The sequence below is a fragment of the Talpa occidentalis genome, unplaced genomic scaffold (assembly GCF_014898055.3).
Source record: "Talpa occidentalis isolate TD23 unplaced genomic scaffold, MPIMG_talOcc4v2.1 talOcc4.9, whole genome shotgun sequence".
Taxonomy (NCBI): Eukaryota; Metazoa; Chordata; class Mammalia; order Eulipotyphla; family Talpidae; genus Talpa; species Talpa occidentalis.
In genome coordinates this window covers 9,489,022-9,502,875 of record NW_023605305.1, presented here as the reverse complement: position 1 = coordinate 9,502,875, position 13,854 = coordinate 9,489,022, and the positions used below count along the sequence as shown (strand labels likewise).

The following is a 13,854-nucleotide window of genomic DNA, read 5'->3' as shown; positions in this document are numbered from 1 at the left end:
ATGGGATCAGAGAGGGCAAATGACTTGCCCAAGGTCACACAGCAGAGCCAGGTTCAGTGCCAGATCCATGCCTTGTTTACTGCCCTGGCAGAAGCCACACATTTCTCCACTGAAATACCCAGCCAGCTTCGGTCCCTCTGCCTGGGAGGGCTTGGGCAGGAGATGTAACAGAGCCTAGAAATATTTATCGAAGAAAAGGAGGGACTGGAGCCTTCCCTATCCTGGGGACCATCTCCTGCCGGAGCCTTGACCTCAGTAGGGGAGCCCAAGGGCATCAGCTGGATTTATCTAAACTCCATCCTCAGACTAGTAAGTGGCCCCACAAGTTATGAACCTGCTCTGTTCCTGCCCTGGAAGCCGACATGAGGAATGGCTCTTCATTAGTCCCTCCCCACCCTGTTTGGATTCCAAAACATCTACATAAATTACAATCCCGATATTTATTGCTTGTGCCGTGTGGGCGAGGGTGTGTGCGTGCTCCGGAGGGAAGGTCACCCCTAGGACGGACGCTCTCCTGCCCCGTGCCCCTGCCCCAGGGCTGCCTGGCAGGACCGGGGAGGGCCCAGGGCACTTGGGCACTGGGGAGGGAGGATGGTGGATTTTACAGCGTTTTCACATGGTTGGTTTTGCCATTAACTTTGAATGCCTTTGTGGGTCTATAAAGTTCCCCATAGTGGTTTATAGGGAGTATGAATCGAGGAAATTGGTGGCAAAAACAGGGTAATAGGGGGCTTTCAGATACCCACACAAAGGTCAGGGAACAAAGGCGAAGAGGCACAGTCTCACCACAAACAAAATGACTCCAATGAGAGCTTAAAAAAAAATTGACATAAATTCTGTTGTTTCCCCTCCAAAATGGAATGACTCCACGCGCAGGAAGGGCTGGCAGGATGGCCACCCGAGGTACCCGTGGGCATCTCTGAGTAGTGGTATTTTCTTTTATGGTGCCTGTCTAAATGCTCCAAATTATCTCCCAGCTTTTGGGGTATTACTTTTGTAATCCCCGCCTCAAAGAGTCATATTTTTAAGTCAGATAAATCAAATCAGCAGGAGGGAATGGCTTCCGAGTCACCCACAATCCACTCCACCATATTCACCTGTCCCTGGGGCTGCGATTCTGGCACCTCATTTTTTTCTCCCCACAGCCCTTCTGTTCAACAGATGGGAAACTGAGGCACCAAGGCCACTGGGCAAATGGGCCTCAGTAGCAGCCTGCACTGACCCCCCTCAGCCTGGCCTTCACTCTTCTCTGTTCAGGTCGCCATTCTGGTTGGTCACCAAGGGCTGAGAATCCTCAGACGGGAGGGGGCTCTCATTTTGGAGGGTCAGGGGCCTTCTTTAATGGTGGTCTGGGAGGCGGGAGGCTGTGTTTACTGGAAACTTCTCTGGACAGACTTAGACTGTCCTGGTAGGGACAAGGGGAGCAGAGACTGGGCCCTGGAATAGCTACAGACCAGGTTAGTCACTTGGACTTTGCGCCTAGGCACTGGGGAGCCATGGGTAGTTGTAAGCAGGGGAGCCAGTGAGCAGACTTGTCATTTGAAAAGGCCAGTGTGGAGGAGGAGGGAGTGGAAAAGGAGCACAGGCAGGAGGCCAGAGCAAGACTATTACGGGGGCGGCCTGTAGTCCTGGCCATGAGACGCAGGGGACAGCCCAGTGGCAGAGGACGCAGGACAGAATCTTGCAGCTCCACACCCAGAGCCCAGCCTGACAGAGGGCTGAGGTCCAGTGGCGTCTGCACTTGAGCAGCTGCCTGGCTGGGCTTGAGGACCTGGGCCCAGGGCCCTCCTCCGCAGATGCCCTGAGTCTGCGGGAGCCCCCGCACCTGGACGGCAGACATCTGCCGCTGCTGGGCATGTGCAGGGCCAAGGTCAGATGCGTGAGTCCCGTGCCTGAGAGGAGAAGGCCCAGAGCAGGCCCTGGGATATCCTGGGGTCCTCCAGATTGGGGGAGCCAGAGGACCACCAGCCTGCAGCCTCCATTGGTTCCCCATCAAAACACTCATGTCGTGACTGGCCCCTTCAGCCGCCAAGGCCACGGGCCACCCCAGCCTGCCGAGTGCTCCATCTGGCCATTCATTCATCCCACTGGCTAGTGAAGCCTTCAAACCAGCAGTGCAGGGGTCAGGCAGAGGCCTGAACTGACCCATCTGAGAGAAGAGCTAATAAGCCCCTCAATTTGCATATATGCAAACAAGGCTTCACTGTCCACAGAGCAATTAACATAGCCTTTTGCCTGGCTAGCCACAAGGATTGGCGGTGGTGCCTGGAACCTTATCTTTTGGGCTGGGAGCCCAGCTCCTTCTCAGCTGAGGCTGGGTTGAGTGGACAATGAAGTCCCAGAGTGGGCCTCATGCCCCCTTCCAGCGGGGGGACCTGTGCAGGGTTTTCTGGGGGGACAGGAGGGCCTGGGAAGATTTCCTGAGTCTTGTCTTCTTATCTTCTAATTTGGGCAGGGGAGGAAGGCCATCAGGTCGTCATCTGACCATCCAGCTCTGATTATACGGCCAAGGGCAACAAGCCAGCCCTTGGGCTCAGAGAGGCCTGAGTTCTAATCCCAACTCTACTACTTGCTGCTGTATGACCTTGGGTAAGTGAACTGTCCTCTCTGGGCCTTGTTGTTCACATTTGTAAAATGGAAACGACACCTCCCACCTGGGCCACCATGAGGATTAAGAGTCTTCACAGACAAAGTGCTGGGCGGAGAGTGGCACTTGCCACCAGACGTGGTTTGTGACACACTTCTGCTTCTCCTCTCCTTGCCCCATGGGTTGGTTTTGCTCATTTTTCATCTGAACTGTGCTTTAAATTGTGTAAGGCATATTTTCATCCAGTAACTTAGGGAACAGCTAGAGAATCTGACCCGGGGAGTATTCACATGGCCAATTTATAGATGCAAGGATTCAGGCCACAGAGGTGAAACCACCTGCCTGACGTCAGCCAGCAAGTTGGTGGCAGAGCAGGGAATTTGGTCTCCAGGCCCCTCACACTCAAGTGCTCTTTCTGGCCACAGAAGCTGCTGGAGAGTCAAACTGCCCTGCTGATTCCTGGCCTTCATCAGCCTCTCCTTCCTGGCTCTTCATTCCCTCCCACATCTGCGTACTGCAGCCTCTGTTTTCCTGAGTCTGCCATCTGACCAGAGTGGGAAGTTCCTTCTTGCGTCTGACTGCAGTTTATCTTGCTTTAGAGTCAATCTGTATCCTCCTTTTTTCATCACTGGCAGATGGGGAAAATTCTGGCTCTCCATCCTGCTCACTAAGTCATTGTCATGCCGTCATCATCACCGTCATCATCACCTTCACCATCACCCACAGAAACAAAACAAAGCATGTCTCTTTCTCTCCGCACTCCTGCGCTCCACCAGGGGGGCCCTGCACTCTGAGGTTCTTTGGCCCTTCCCCGAAGTCACTTCCCATCATCTTGGATGCCTGCCCTTCTCCAAGCTCCAGGTGCCCCTGTACCCCGTTTCACTGGGTGACCCTATAAGGTGCTAAGGGGTGGGGGGAGGATGAGAAAGGAACTGGGGGTCCTGTGCTCTACCTCCACTCTCCTGTGTGGGTGCTAAGCCACCATCACCCCAGCTTGCTGAGTGCCTACTGTGCAGACTTGTGTCAGGGGCCATGGGGAGCAGGAGGCTGTGCAAGACACACACGTACCCACCCCCCTTTCCACACAACAAAGCGCAGGGTGACGTGGTCTGTGGTGTCAAGGAATGGTGGGAAGAAGGGACAATGGGTGTAAATGCCACGAAGGAGACCTATGCGGACACAGGGGAGGGATCCCCGACACAGCCCAGTGCAGGGGTCAGTCAGGGAAGGCTTTCAAGAAGAGGTGACGTCTGAATTGAATCCAGGAGGACCTCTTGGCAAGAGCCAGATGGAGAGGAAGGGAAAGTCAGCGCAAGCAGAGTGGAGAGCAGGAGGGAAGGCCTGGAGACAGTGCAGGGTGTTTGACGAGTGAGGGTGTGAGCAGTGGGGGCGTTTGCTCCAAAGGCCGGTGTGTGAGGGCACAGCCCCACGACAGCCCCACAACTGCCCCATGACAGCCCCACACTTCTCAACTATTTACCAAAGACCTGGGAAGGTAGCTGCAACGATAGCCTGGTGTGGGTTCTGCAGATGCAGTTCGGAAAAGAATTCAAGGGCATGTAGCTTCTTGGGAGGTGACCCAAGAGACTCAATGATGTAGCAGGAAAGGGAGGACAGTCACCACTGTGGACAGCTGGAGCTGGACCCCTGGGGGGGGTCTTAGGAGCAAGTGAAGGGGATGTACCTGGAGTATGACAGTGAGCGCAGGGATGCCAGGCCTGTACCCTGATTCCACCTGTCCTGGCATCAGGGCTGACCCTCAAGAAACCAGCTCTCTGCATGGCCTGGGGTGCTGCCCCAGGCAGAGGGCTTCAATGTTCTTTCTCAGCAAACATTGGCTCTCGCTGGGCCCTGCTAAGTCCACCTCACAGATGAGGAAACCAAGCCCCAGAGCATCCAGGTCTCACCAAGCATCTACCCCCCAACCAGGACCTGCAATCACCACAAGCCGCACAGAGCCACACTGCCTAGCGGGGGGTCTACTCCTGAACTTGGAGGGCAGGAAGTGGGGTGGGGTCAGGAAGTGGGGTGGTGTTGTGGAAGAGGAATATTAGGAGGTAGGAGGCCGAGGAGGTGGGTTACCTGCTTCACTCAAGGATCACTGAGCGGTCCTGGGGGGCTGGGAAGGTATTGGGGACCCCATTCATCTCCCCATCAGTGACCCAGCCTGTGCCTCCGTGGCGCCCAAGGTTCTGAGGTCGCAGCAGGCTCCCCGCCCTCGAGTGCAGAGACCACATTTTTCCAACCAAACTAAAAGTCCTTATTAGAGGCGACTTTCCCAGTGGGAAGGGAAGAGTGAATTTATTCATGCGAAAAGCCTCACAGAGGTTTAAACGCTCGCGTGTATTTGGTTATATATGTCGCAAATTGTCTTTATTGAAAAAGATAAAAAAAAATACTGGCAACTGGGACCCTCCTGGAGAATCTAGAAAATATAAGCTCTTCACCCAGGAGGAAGGAGAGCTTGTGCCAGGTGCCGAAGTCAACGGTGACTAAAGCAGCTTTTAGAGTCCTACCAGGAGGAGCACACAGTAGGTGCTTGATGACTAAGAGAAGGTCAGAATCCCAGTCTCCACTCAATCTGTGAGTGGCCCTGGCTGTGCCTCTGTTTCCATGTCTGTAAGACAAGGAGAGTAACGTCCGTGGAAGGGATTTAGGAGAGACGATTCAGGGAAAGCCCTTAGAAAGAGCCTGGCCCATAGTAGGTGCTCAGTTAACCCTGGGGGTGGTGGCGGCAGCACATTAACAGGATGGGGGAGAGGACTCTGGGCTGGTGCCCTGATATTCTCCATTAGGAGGAGCCCACGTGGGCGTGCATGGCACACTTGTTGCGTGGCTCAGAGAGATGGGCTCTGGTGGATCAAGACCCCAGCTTCCACGCCCCGTCGGAGGCGAGAGGCCCTGATAGGTGTCGCCTACCTCTCAGCCCACCCCATGTCCTTTTCCTTCCTTTTCCTATCTCATTCCCCCTCCCAGCTTGTGTTTCCTGGGGTTGCTCCCAATAAACTACCGTCCCCACAGAAGCAGAGATCTCTGGCTCCGCTTGGCAGGAGCCTCCTACACAAGAGCAAGAGCCTCACGGTGATCAGGCCCGGGACTGCACACCTGAGGAGTGAGTGGCGGCACAGGACCGCCCGCCCCAGCTTACGCCACAGGCCTCGCAAGGAATGATGGAGATAAACAGCAGCACAAAGCTGTGGACAAGAAGAAAGTGAGGCCACATGTCCTGGGGGGGATTATTCTATTTCTCGGTGAGATAAGGATCTTAAGGCGCGCGCTGATTCTGTAGCTGGCGTGTGGGGCTCAGGCACAGTCGGTCTCCAGCTCTGCTAATCCCGGTTCACCCCACCTGACACGGAGGACCCCACGATCTGCAGCCCAACCCTGTGGCAGATAAACGCTTCCCTGCGGCGGGTCCAACCTCATCAGCTGTGGCCCTGAGATGGAGAGCACTTTCCACGGTAGGGGTGGGGGGGGGCCTGGGGGATCAAGGGTGGAGGGAAGTAGAGGGGTACCCTGGTCACAGCTCAGCCCTGCCACTTACCCACCACTCACCTGGAGCAGGTGACTCCCCGCTCCAGTCTAACCTTTCTTCCCCTCAACCGCAGAGGAGGAGACAGCAGCAGAGCAGAGGAAGGACAGCCACGAGCCAGGCTGGCGGAGATGGCATCCCAGCGCTGCCCCTCATGACTGTGTGACCTTGAGTCAGCTACTTGACCTCTCTGTGCCTCTGTTTCCTCATTTACAAAATGAGGGAATTAATAGAGTCTGACTCATGGAGCATTGAATGCTAAACACATTAATATGCATGAGGTGCTGAGGAGGGTGCCCGGTGCTCAGTAAGCACTCCATAAATATTTGTCGAATAAACACCTGCACGGCTTACCTCAAAGGGCTGGGGTGGAATCACCAGATGATAAACATGTGAAAATCCTTTGTACGTGGCAGACATCGCGCACATGTAGTGTAGTTAGCAATTCTCTCCCTATCTCCATTTCTGGAAAGTGGCTTCCCCCCTCCCTCCAGGGCTGTGTGGAGTAGGAGAGTCACGTGCCGCTGAACGCCAGGGCTACATTCTGAGAAGTTCTCGAGGGGCCATTCCGTCACTGTGCAACCGGAACAGTGTGACTGCAAACCCAGGGGTCCCGGCCAACACGCACCTAGGTGCCACTGGGGGTACACCGTCCACCACTGGCTGAACCTCATCATGCATCCTGCAACAGAGAGCTGACCCGGAAGCTTCCAGAGCAGGACACAGAACAATGCTTTCTCTCCCCTCCTCAGCAAGTCAGTGACTTCATACCTCAGAGCCTCAGTTTCCCCATCAGGGCTAACAGTGGCACACGTCTCTTAAGGTGTGGTGAGCATGAGGGGGAGACAGGTAACGCAGGCACCTGGCCCAGGGTCTGCCCCCGATGGCCAAGGAAGTGTGAGTTTCTCGAAGGAAGTTACTTCACTTCTTTGGGGTGCAGGGTCCTCACCTGTCATGGGAACCGAGATACCAGCTCATTGGGTTGGAGGAGAACGATGATACGTGTGGGGGCTTGATGCCCAGGCCTGGTTGGGGGAACATATGCTCAGTGACAACTCCCTTTCCTCTAGAAAAATCTGTTGCTCAATCTAAATCTCAGAGAATCCTCTAATCTCCCAGGCATGGCAGCGGGAGTCTGTGTGGGATTTCTCAGCCTCGGAGAGATGGACAGGGCACCTGTCTCATCCAGCAGGCTGGGCAGCCAGCCCCGTGCTCAGTCTCGCTTACGTGGTCCCTGGGGTGGAGAACCTGGACTTGGGGGGCAGGCATTTCTGGGACCTGTGGGTTGATCCTGAAGGCGGGGGCTGGACAGGCTGTGGGGCAGTTGCCACTGAGACACAGAACCAGTGTCCGGGACTCTTCCATGGCCCCAAGAATCCTGGGGATGTTTGTCAAAGGCCTCTGGCTCCCACGAGCCTGGGCTGCTCTGGCCTAATATGTTTGCCTAAATGCTTATGTCTCAGATAGAGGCCGGGGAGATGAGCAGATAGCGCCTGTGAGTAATTAGCCTCCCCCAGGAGTTGAACTGGCATCAGTTAGAACTAGGAGGAGGGGTGAGGGCAGTTTCCCTGCCCTGCAGCCTCCCCAGGCTCTGTCTACAGGAGCCAGAACATCTCTCCCAGCTTAATGGAAGTTTGAGATGGCAGCCCCACCCCCCCTTACCTTACAATGGGGAAACTGAGGCTCAAACAGGGGGAGGCATCCAGCAGGGCACCAAGCCCCAAAACTGTCAGCACAAAAACCGAAGTCCCCCCAATAATGTAGAATGGAAATGCTGCCGGCAGTGAGGGGAGTTGCAGATGGGAGATGATTTTCCTTCCATCACTCATTTGCTGGCTTACACATTCATTCATTCACTCATTCATTTGTCAACTGAGACTCATGTAAGACTGACTGGCAGGCGCTCTCCTAGGTGCTTCCCATCAGCTCCGCCAGTTTGTAGCTCTTTGAGGCTGCAGACAGCAGCTCTGCAGCCAGCAGCTGTAGCCACGAAGCCTGGGATGTAGTAAAAGCTTGATAAAGATCTCCCAAATATGGGATTTATCACACTTAATTCTCACCTGCAAGGAAAATATCTTACTCTCATTTTGCAGTTAGGAAACTAAAGTTCTGGGAGTAAGGGGCCTGGCCCACGTGGCCTTCATGCATTTGTTCAGTCAAGAACTGAACACCGCGCCTCCCTGGTGGTGCAAGTGGTTAAGACGCAATCTATGAAGCCGTCTGCAGCCGCTGCAGCTTGAGTTCGATCCCCGGCCAGGGAGATACCCACATGGCGCAGCAGCCCTCTCCTGCCTCGCCCGCTGCTCCCCTCAGCAGTGTATTTCAGTCAGTCTGCCTGTTCTGCTCCCCACTCTGTCTCTGGTGAATCCTCTCACACACACACCCCCCACATCTCTGGCCTGTACTCTAGTTCTTGTATGCATAAATAAATATATCTTTAAAAAAAAAAAAGAACTGATCACTGGCTGGGCACGACACGGTGCCAGTGTCTAGAACGTGCTCTGCGGGTGTGCAGCACCGTGGTTGAGCCGGCAGTGGTTAAACAGTGAATATGCTGATGATGTATAATTATAAACCTCTGATTTCTTATTCGGAGCTCTGGGTCTGAAGCCTGTGTCCTGGGTGGTCAGGGGGTGGAAGGAAGCTCTGAAGGTGAGAGGGCGGCACTTTCTAGGTACAGAAACTGAACTGGGGGCTCAGAGAGGTAAAATGACTTATTCAGGGCCACACAGCTGAGGACCGGAGAGCTACAAGCCCAATCACTCTGCAAACTCAATCTCCTTCCACCATCTCAGGGCAACAGGGAAAGACCTGCAACAGGGGTTAGACTAGAAAGGATGCATGGCCAGTGGAGGCCGTGGAACTAGGGGCCATGGCACCCTGAGACCTGGGTTCTGCAAGGATTTTACCCCCAGCCTCAGTGAATGGATGTCCTGAAGCCGAATCCAGCTTCCTCCACCCCTCCTCCTCTCTTCTCAAGACGCTAATTTTAGCCAGCCACAAAGTCAGCCTGAGCTTTTAAAAATGGACTGATTTATGCTTTTCCTTAATTGCTCCAAAAAAGCGCTTTGCATCTAGTGGGAGAGAGAATGATATAACTCTATTTAGGTTAAAAATTTAAAGCCAAATTCTCACTGGTCTGGCAAGAGAGGAAAGCACTTAACCCTGTCTCCACGGTCCCTCCCACGCCGCCTCCCTCTGCCCGCCCAGAGCCTCCGTGTCTGCCCACAGCCTCAAACCTTACCCCAGAGACAGCGGGGAGACACCAGGGCCCTGCCAGTCATGCAAGTGAGGATAGGAAACTTTTTAAGCACAATGGAGGATATCTGTGACATTTCCTCTCCTGACACCCCCAGGGGCCCAGAATCATTGAGACAAGAGTTCACAATTCTTTTCATTTCTGGGTGGGATTGTACCCCAGGTATGCTTGCCATCCCTCTGCCTGCAAGCTGGGATTGCCAAGGCTCACCTGGGTTCAAATACTGACTTGTCCAAAGACTCACTAAGGTTTTCTTACAACAAACGCTGAAAACCTGCCATCTGCCATGTACCATGCACAGTGATGAGAGTACAACAGTCGACAGGGCAGAAATGCCCACGGGGCTGACTGTAAGTCTACAGGTTCCCCTAGTCATAGATCATTTCATCCATCACCATCCATCTATCACCTTTCCATAGCTAACCATCCCCCACCCACCCACCTGCTCATCCATCCAACTGTTTAATAAATACATATTCGGTGCCCAGCTAGGGGCTGGGATTACTGAAATTAATAAAGACAGGGTAAATAAGACAAACAGGGACACTGTCCTTATTGATTTTACAGAGTGGATGAGGCAGGCAAGTAAATGGGACATTGACTGCAGCAGATTCAGAGGCTGGCTTCCAAAAATCCATGCACACAAACACAGCCCTATCCGATGAAATGGAATTGTCTCTTGGATGCCACTGCTGCCGCCGCCACAGGACAGACATTTTGCAGATGCTTCTCTTCTATCTCTCACTTCTATCTCTCACTTATTCCATTGGCTGGAGGGAGGATTATAAAACCCCCAGACATGGCGGAGTCACAAGATGGAAGAAGCCTGGATCCCTGCGTCACCACATGGAGGAAGGTACTTACCTACAAAGATACCTGCAATGTAGGCTCAAAATAAACTCCTACTGAGTTTGTGCCAGTGAAATTTGGGAGGGTTGTTTGTTACAGCAGCAAGCACAGTCTTATCTAATATAAGCATATCTTATGAAGCATCATTGTGTAAGCAGATGAAGGGATAAAATCATGTCATTTGATTCTTATAACTACATGTTGCCCACATTTATAGATCGAAAAGCAAGGCTCAGAGAGTTGAAGTGACTGGCCCAGGGTTACACAGCTGGTAGGTGGTGGGCAGGATTCGAAACTGAGTCCTATTTCCATTCACTTTATAGGACACTGTGCTCCAAGGTGGGGGTTCAGAGAGGGAACCTGGCTGGGCACGACATGGTGAGGGTCGGTTAAGGAGAGGGTAAGGTTAAGGTCTTCTGCTTCTGGGCTCAGGGGCTGGGGTTTATCCATGGGCCATCAGTGTGGCTCCTCTCACTAAGATATGGAGAAGAAAATAAAAAATCTGCCCCCAGAGTCCCCTCTCTAAGCAGAGACAAAAGGCCGCAGCCTGAGTTCTGCTCTGGCAACCACTGTCTTTCTGGAGTTTTCTTCAATCCCAGGCTCTCTCTTCCTTCTTCCCAGGGCAAGAGGAAGCAAGAAATTGGAGATACCAGGTTTCCCAGCCAGGAAGGCAGCTGGAGCTTTTCAAAGGCCTGGCCCGGTCACCAGCAGCACCAGCTGAGGCTGCCAGAGCTAAGGGCACTCCTGGTCCCCCGACTAAGTGGTCAGAGCCATAGATGAGGCTGGCTCAGCCATCCGAGCAGGTTGACTGACCTGGAGCAGCCAGGCATGGACAAATGCTTGTGGCAGGTGGGAGCAGGAAGCCCCACAGGGTGCCCACAGGAGAGCCTTGGCACACTCAGAGTCCAGTATTTTCTCAGGCAGCATCTTTTCTCCCTGGTTTTCCAAATGTCAGACAAGGAGATGGTGGTGCTGCATAATGAAGGGTGCAGAACTTTTGAGAGCCGACTGGCCTGGTCTGAATCTAGGTTCTGACACTCACTATCTGTGTTGCTTTGGACAAGTAAACAGCCCTCTCTGAGCCTCTCAGTTTTCCCAGCTACAAAATGGGACTAATCATGCTTGTCTCACAGGGGCTATGGAGAGGATAAAATGACATCATGGGCAACTGATACTTTAAGACGAGCGAAACCCATAATAAGAGAATGTCTAGCTAGAAGGACTCTCCGCGACAGAAAGTTCTAGCGAGGAGGACCATCCAGGCAACACGGAGCCCAGAGAGAGTCAGCTGCCTGTGGTCTCTCCTACTGCTCTGTGTTTTCTACCCTTTTCTTTGCTTCCCTGTCTCCTTCCATAGGAACTTCTTGCCTTGGAGTGGACAGTGGAACTGAGAAAGGGGAGAGGCGAAGAAGAAGGGGTCCTGCCTCTAAACTCCCTGGCAAGGGAAGGCTGGATCGTATCCGTTTCCCAGGGCTTTTGCTGGGGGTGGTCCAGCACCATGTTGCAAGGATGCAGGCTTTCCTGTTCAGAGGTGGGGTCACACGTGGCGTTGCTCTACCTCTGAGCAGGAGGGCGAGATGTCGCCCGGATGGCTGTTGGGAGGGCTAAGGCCGATTGCAATGTGATTTTGGTGCATGTCCTTGGGGGGTGCACTGGACAGTTCCCCATCACCATCACATGTCCTCTTCCTGGAGCCTCATCCAGAGGTGCCAGCGCTGACCCTCCACCCATCACCCCAGTTCTTCAACCTTTGCACCTTCACCATGGTGGGGGTGCAACTAGCCAGAGAACTGGAGCAGCCAGTGCCAGACTCAGAACCCCAGCCAGGGTCCAACCTAGAACCCTCATTTCAGGGAGGACAGAAGGAGTCACACAGTAAGACCAAGTCTGCAGAGCCCCTTGGGAAACTTGCAGAGGTCCTCGTCCGCAGACCCAGCTTTCCTCTCCCAGTTCTCAGCCCCTCTCCCACCTCCCAACCTCTGACCTTTTCCATTCCCTACCAGGGGTCAAAGTTCTCCATCCTGCCTCCCAGAGGGCCCAATCCCTGTCACTTTCTCTCCCCCTCTTTCTGGCCCAAGCCCCCCGAGAGAAAGCATTTTCCTGCCTCGCTCCCTGTAATGCTATACCACTAATAAGATTAAAACATATCTCCCTCTTACAGCATCGATTCATAGCACTGATTTACTGTTGCTTCTCAGCTGCTACAAAACGGATGCACCGGCCGCCACCTTAATCTCTATCCATCTCCTCAGTGCCGGGGAATAACTGCTAATTAATACCTTTCTGCCTCCCGACGCCTGCCAGCCCAGAGGACCATCAATACTCGCGGGCTCCCTGCCACCCTCACCCCCGCCGGCTCGAGGCTCCAGCCCCAGCTCAGAGGCACCTGGTGACTCAAGGTGGAGCAGGAGGTGAGTGAGCTTGCTCCTTCCCCTCCCGGCCCCCTCCCACTGCACACAAGAACACATCCAGAGAGCAAGGCCGAGGCGATGACTAGTCCAGAAGGGCTGAAGCTGGACAAACCGCAGCTGGAAGCCAGCTCCTCCTGAAACCAGCCGTGAGATCCCATCTCTGTCTCAGGCCCCTCATCCGCACAACGGAGAGCGCCACGGCATCCCTGTGAGCACATCTATGACCTTTGGTCCCACAGGGCCTTTGCTGTCATGGGCCAGCTGAGTTTGCAGCACTAGCATCAGGGGACAGCACGTGAGGGTCCCCAGAAAAGGGGGGAGTCTGTGAAGGTCCATTAGGAGAAGTCAGTTCCTCCCAGGCAGGGAGATGCCTGGTCTCCAGCTGCGCCAGGCTTTTCTTGCCTCTCTGCTTCTCCCGTTTCAGCTCAAAAGGCACCACTTCCAGGAAGTCTGCCTTGATCACCCCCTCTGGAGAAGCTGCTCTGCCTCAGGCCCTCACTGCATTGTCCACATGGTAATCCCCTCCCGAGTTAGGTTATTCAGCTATTTATTTCCGCCTCGTCCACAGAGCACCAACCCCGACCGGCCAAGATCCTCGATTCTCTGGCTCAGGGCCATCTCCCTGGGCACAGAGTGGGCGATCTACCCGTTTTTGATAAATGAGTAACATGTTCTCTGCTACTATTAGATGATGATGATGGTGATGATGATGATGATGATGCCAGTGAGATGATCACCTCCTGGAATGAAGAGCTGATGAAATGCCCTCCCTCCTCCCAAGGGGCAGCCCATCAAAACCATTGCCACGGGGCATTGAACGACTACCCCGTGATCCCTGAATAAGGCAGCTCACTCCCATTTTACAGATGAGGAGCTGAGGCCCTGAGCACTTACACGCTTCGCCCCAGCTGACACATGCAGCAGCCGACACTCAGGTCAGCGCATCCCCTGCACTCCGCCTGGCTTTGATACGGCACAGTACTGCCCTCCAGGAGGGAAGGGGTGAGAGCCAGGAATTCCCGGTGGGCAGAAGCCCAGCGTGGGGAGGGACTGCGCCGACCTTGGGTTTGCACAAGGCGCCGGGGAGGGCAAAGAAGCAGCACTAGGCACATCTAACGAACCGAGTGACTTTGGACTTGCCCCTCAACTCTCAGCTCCTGAGCCGGTCGTCTCCAGGGGTAGCTGCAGGACCCGCTGGAGCTGGGGATGAGTGAAC

General features: G+C 54.1%; 1 protein-coding gene across 1 annotated transcript in view; it reads right to left on the bottom strand.

The window, feature by feature from the left end:
• IGSF21 (immunoglobin superfamily member 21) overlaps positions 1-13,854 on the bottom strand; it is a 223,711-nt gene that overhangs the window by 193,124 nt on the left and 16,733 nt on the right. The window lies entirely within an intron of this gene.